We start from the raw sequence: 6,000 nt of genomic DNA, 5'->3' as shown, positions 1-6,000 counted from the left end.
AGAGTACATTTACTTTTTTTTCCCCTCTCTGATTCTGGGCATTATTCCTTCCCTGTTTCATGTGACTCCAGTGACTTTGTCAGAATTGAGGACCTGCATTTCCCACCCTGTGTCCTGGCCACTCTGCAAACAGAAATTGATTCACAACTGAGCACATGATTCAAAAAGAGCTGGTCAGAGCCTCTATACTATTGGCACTAGGAGAGAAACTGGTTACTCTCAAATCAATAAAAATATTTTTATATAACATTAATGGAATGTCAAGTTGTTTGCCCAAGGTAATGTAACTAGAAGTTGCAGGGCTAGGATTCTAAACAATACTGGTTTAACTTGCTTTCTCTTAACCACCATAGGATATTATTTCTCTTCTGAAATTGTAAATTAAAAGTACAACATAAGCCTGTACATATTAGCGCTCTTGTTTGAAAGCAAAACCAACAGAAGAAAAGCACAGGCAATGATAATAGTAATAGAAATAATAACAATAACAGAGAAAAAGAGGCAGAGTCAGAGTGACACTATTTGAGTACATATCTGTTCAGTGTTGAAATGAATCACAGCATTTGCTCCCTTCATCCTTTTCCATCTCCAATAAATATAGACAAAACAGTTATTGTCCTAGGATACCCAAGATTCTTTGCTGCCATGTTCTGATAACTTGATGATACACTGAAATGACTGTTTTGAAAATTGAAAGTGAGGAGAAATGGCTGTTCTTCCTGAGAATAGCTTCAGGTGTTCAGTCATTGCTTTTATTTCCCTTATTCTTCCATTCTAAGGACCCAAGATTGCCATGGTTTTTAACAAGTTATATCTGTGATTGAATTCACTTAAGTTTAAGGGAGGTGGAATATCTCTTTAAATATCAGAAAATGCTGCTTAGTGAAGGACAACCATCTATGGATGCTTTCATTCTCCATGGCCAGCAAAACATAGGTTTTCTTGTATTTGTCATAATAATCCTAGCACTTTGGAAGGCTGGGGCAGGTGGATCACCTGAGGTCAGGAGTTCAAGACCAGCCTGGCCAACATGGAGAAACTGCATCTCTACTAAAAATACAGAAATTAGCTGGGCATAATGGCACATGCCTGTAATCTCAGCTACTCGGGAGGCTGAGGCAAAAGAATTGCTTGAATCCAGGAGGTGGAGGTTGCAGTGAGCCGAGATCACGACACCACTCCAGCCTGAGAGACAGAGTGAGACCCCATCTCAAAAACAAACAACAACAAAACAAAACAAAAAAACCACACACACGCAAGTGAAACCATGGAATGCTGTCCTTTTCTATTTCAGCACACTAAAAGAGTCAGTTTGCAAAAAGCAGCAGAGAACTGAAGCTCAAGAATTGTCACATTTAAAGGTTGTCCTTGTACTCATGTTCTGTGCCCCCTTCTCCACTTCACTCCAGGTCTTACTCATGCCCTCTTTCTGAGCCAGATATTCAGGTCTCCGTTTGGGTAGTAATTATAGAAAGGTGTTTCAGAGTTTTCAGTAAAGCGCTTTTCTAACAAAAGGAAGACAAAATATGTTACTCTTTTCACACCCTATTTCTTGTAGCATTTAAATAGAAGTACCTAAACAGGACAAGCCAAAGAAATGTTAAAAACCAATAAGCTAGTGTTCAGCACCCACCAACATAAAGAATACTTCTTTTCACTTAGCTGGCAAAACCTTTGAAACACAAAGCAAATGACCAAATGTGATTACTTCCTTTGTCTGGTGTTTATTCTTCAGCTTTTCCTGAAGCCCTGAAGGAACCATGACTTTCTTTACATGCAACTCTGTTGACTCCTCAGGACCTGTAGCTGAATATGTAACATCAAATAAGACCCTTTATAACTTGTTTTTAAAGTCCTTTCTATTTTGCTCTTATACAGTTTCTTCCAGTGTAGATCCTTCTAAAACTTGGATAAAAAAAAAGCATGACCCTTCTAAAACTTCCCTGTTCTCTGTATTACTTCCTTTATGAGATGAGGGTAAAGTTTAAATTACCAGTGTGATTCATTGGTTTGAGACATTGTGGTTTCCTTCCAAGGCGGAATTGCTTTAGTATTTAGTTATAGATAGATAAATATATTGCCATCTATGTATATTTTTAATTATTATACTTTAAGTTCTGGGATATATGTGCAGAAAGTACAGGTTTGTTACATAGGTATACATGTGACATGGTGGTTTGCTGCACCCATCAACCAGTCACCTACTTTAGGTATTTCTCTTAATGCTATTCCTCCCCGAGTCCCCCATCCCCCAATAGGCCCTGGCGTGTGATGTTCCCCTCCCTGTGCCCATATCTTTTCATTGTTCACCTCCCAGTTCCGAGTGAGAACATGTGGTGTTTCATTTTCTGTTCCTGTGTTAGTTTTCTTAGAATGATGGTTTCCAGCTTCATTCCTGTCCCTGCAAAAGACATGAATTTATCCATTTTTATGACTGTATAGTATTCCATGGTGTATGTGTGCCACATTTTCTTTATCAAGTTTATGGGGCATTTGGATTGGTTCCAAGTCTTTGCTATTGTGAGTAGCACTGCAATAAACATATGTGTGCATGCGTCTTTATAGTAGAATGATTTCTAATCCTTTTGGTATATCCCCAGTAATGGTATTGCTGGGTCAAATGGTATTTCTGGTTCTAGATATTTGAGGAATCACTACGCTGTCTTTTACAATGGTTGAACTAATTTACACTCCCACCAACAGTGTAAAAAGTGTTCCTATTTCTCCACATCCTCTCCAGCATCTGTTTTTAATGATCGCCATTCTGATGTGATACCTGCGCAAGTTTAAACAGAAGCACCACACGCTGAGTTTGTTGAGAGTCCACTTTTAATGGCCGGCATCTGAGAATCAGCTAGAGCTCAAACCTCTTGGCCCAGAGCAAAGGGTGGTCAAAATTTTTATACCAGTTTAGGGTCGGGGGCAGTAAGCAGATTATTACAGAAGCAGAAGGAGCAGGTTAGGGGAAGGTGCGGGGGGGATGCCTAACAACAAAATTCTATTTAAAGTTGTTTTTTACTCAGGATGTAGGGTAGGCAGTTATGCAGTTGCAGGTACAGGATGTACAGGGCCAGTGGGTCCTGTTTCTCAGAAAACTGGTTACAAAAATGCCAGGTGTCTCAGACCACAAGCTCTGGGAACAGAATGCCCTACATAGCTCTGGGTGGGCAAAATAGAGTTGGCAGGATAGTTCAAAATGTATTAATTACAGCCAAACTAGGGTATTTCACTAACTGGAGTGAGATGGTATCTTATTATGGTTTTGATTTGCATTTCTCTAATGACCAGTGATGATAAGCTTTTTTTCAAATGTTTGTTCGCCACCTAAATGTCTTCTTGTGAGAAGTGTCTGTTCCTATCCTTTGCCCCCTTTTATTGAAGTTTTTTTATTTGTGTAAATTTATTTAAGTTTCTTGTAGATTCTGGATATTAGCCCTTTGCCAGATGAATAGATTGCAAATTTTTTTCTCATTCTATAGGCAACCTGTTCACTTTGATGATGGTTTCTTTTGTTGTGCAGAAGTCCTTTAGTTTGATTAGATCCCATTTGTCAATTTTAGCTTTTGTTGCCATTGCTTTTGGTGATTTAGCCATGACATCTTTGTCCATATCTATGTCCTGAATGGTATTTCCTCAATTTGCTTCTCGGATTTTTATGGTTTTAGGTCTTATGTTTAAGTATTTACTCTATCTCGAGTTAACTTGTAAGGAAGGGGTCCAGTTTCAGTTTTCTGTATATGGCTAGCCAGTTTTCCCAAAACAATTTATTAAATAGGGAATCCTTTCCCCATTGCTTGTTTTTGTCAGGTTTGTCAAATATCATATGATTGTAGATGTGTGGCATCATTTCTGAGGCCTCTGTTTTGTTCCATTGGCCTATATCTGTTTTGGTACCAGTAGCATGCATAACAGTACCATGCTGGTTTGGTTACTGCAGCCTTGTAGTATAGTCTGAAGTCAGGTAGTGTATAGTGTGATGTCTCTAGCTTTTTTTTTTTTTTTTTTTTTTTTTTTTTTTTTTTTTTTTTTTTTTTTTTTTTTTTTTTTTTTGCTTAGGATTGTCTTGACTATACGGGCTCTTTTTTGGTTCCATATGAAATTTAAAGTAGTTTTTAAAATTCTGTGAAGAAAGTCAATGGTAGCTTGATGGGGATAGCATTGAATCTATAAATTAATTTAGGCAGTATGGTTATTTTTATGATATTGTTTCTTTCTGTCACTGAGCATGGAACATTTTTCCATTTGTTTATTTCCTCTCTTATTTCCTTGAGCAGTGGTCTGTAGTTCTTGAAGAGGTCCTTCACATCCCTTGTAAATTGCATTCCTAGGTATTTTATTCTCTTAGTAGCAATTGTGAGTGGGAGTTTACTCATGATTTGGCTCTCTATTATTGGTATATAGGAATGCTTGTCATTTTTGCACATTGATTTTTTTTATCCTGAGACTGCTGAAGTTGCTTATAGCTTAAGGAGCTTTTGGATTGAGACAATGGGGCTTTCTAAATATACAATCATGTCATCTGCAAATAGTGACAATTTGACATCCTCTCTTTCTATTTGAATACACTTTATTTCTTTCTCTTGCTTGAGTGCTTTGGCTAAAACTTCCAATGCTATGTTGAGCAGGAATGGTGAGAAGGGCATCCTTGTCTTGTGCGGTTTTCAAGGGGAATGCTTCCATCTTTTGCCCATTAAGTATGATATTGGGTGTGGGTTTGTCATAAATAGCTCTTTTTACCTTAAGACACATTTCATTAATACCTAGTTCATTGAGAGTTGTTAGCATGAATTATGTTGAATTTTATTGAAGGTCGTTTCTGCATCTATTAAGATAATCGTGATTTTTGTCATTAGTGCTATTTATGTGATGGATTATGTTTATTGACTTTTATATGTTGAATCAGCCTTGCATCCCAGGGATGAAGCTGACTTAATCGTGGTAGATAAGCTTTTTGATGTGTTGCTGGATTTGGTTTGCCAGTATTTCACTAAGGATTATCCCGTCATATTTCATCAGGGATATTGGTCTGAAATTTTTATTTATTGTCATTTCTCTCCCAGGTTTTGGTATCAGGATGATGATGGCCTCATAAAATGAATTAGGGAGGATTTTTTTTTTCTATTGTTTGGAATAGTTTCAGAAGGAATGGTACAAGCTCCTCTTTGTACTTTTGGTAGAAGTCAACTGTGAATATGTCTGGTCCTGGGCATTTTGATTGGTAGGCTATTAATTACTGCCTCAATTTCAGAACTTGTTATTGGTCTGTTCAGGGATTCAACTTCTTCCTGGTTTAGTCTTGGGAGGGTGTATGTGTCTCAGAATTTATCCATTTCTTCTAGATTTTCTAGTTATTTATTAGAGGTGTTTATAGTATTTTCTGATGGTAGTTTGTGTTTCTATGGGATCAGTGGTGATATCCCCTTTATCATTTTTTATTTTATTTATTTGATTCTTCTCTTTTCTTTTTTATCACTTTGGCTAGCGGACTATCTGTTTTGTTTATATTTTTTAAAAACCAGCTGCTAGATTCATTGATTTTTTTTGGAGGGCTGTGTGTGTTTCTGTCTCTCTTAGTTCTGCTCTGATCTTAGTTATTTCTGGTTTTCTCTTAGCTTTTGATTTCCAAGTACTTATTTATTTCTACCTTAATTTTATTATTTGCCCAGTAGTCATTAAGGAGCAGGTTGTTCAGTTTCTGTGTAGTTGGGTGGTTTTGAGTGAGTTTCTTAATCCTGAGTTCTAATTTGTTTGCACGGATGTCTGAGAGACTTGTTTGTTATGATTTCCATTCTTTTGCATTTGCTGAGGAGTGTTTTACTTCCAACTATGTGGTCAATTTTAGAATAAATGCTATGTGGTGCTGAGAAGAATGTATAGCCTGTTGATTTGTGGTGGAGAGTTCTGTAGATGCCTATTAGGTCTGCTTGGTCCAGAGCTACATTCAAGTTCTAAATATCCTTGTTAATTTTCTTTCTCATTCATCTGTCTAATATTGACAAT

The sequence above is a fragment of the Cebus imitator genome, unplaced genomic scaffold (assembly GCF_001604975.1).
Source record: "Cebus imitator isolate Cc_AM_T3 unplaced genomic scaffold, Cebus_imitator-1.0 Scaffold155, whole genome shotgun sequence".
Lineage (NCBI taxonomy): Eukaryota > Metazoa > Chordata > Mammalia > Primates > Cebidae > Cebus > Cebus imitator.
This window is presented reverse-complemented; position numbering follows the sequence as displayed.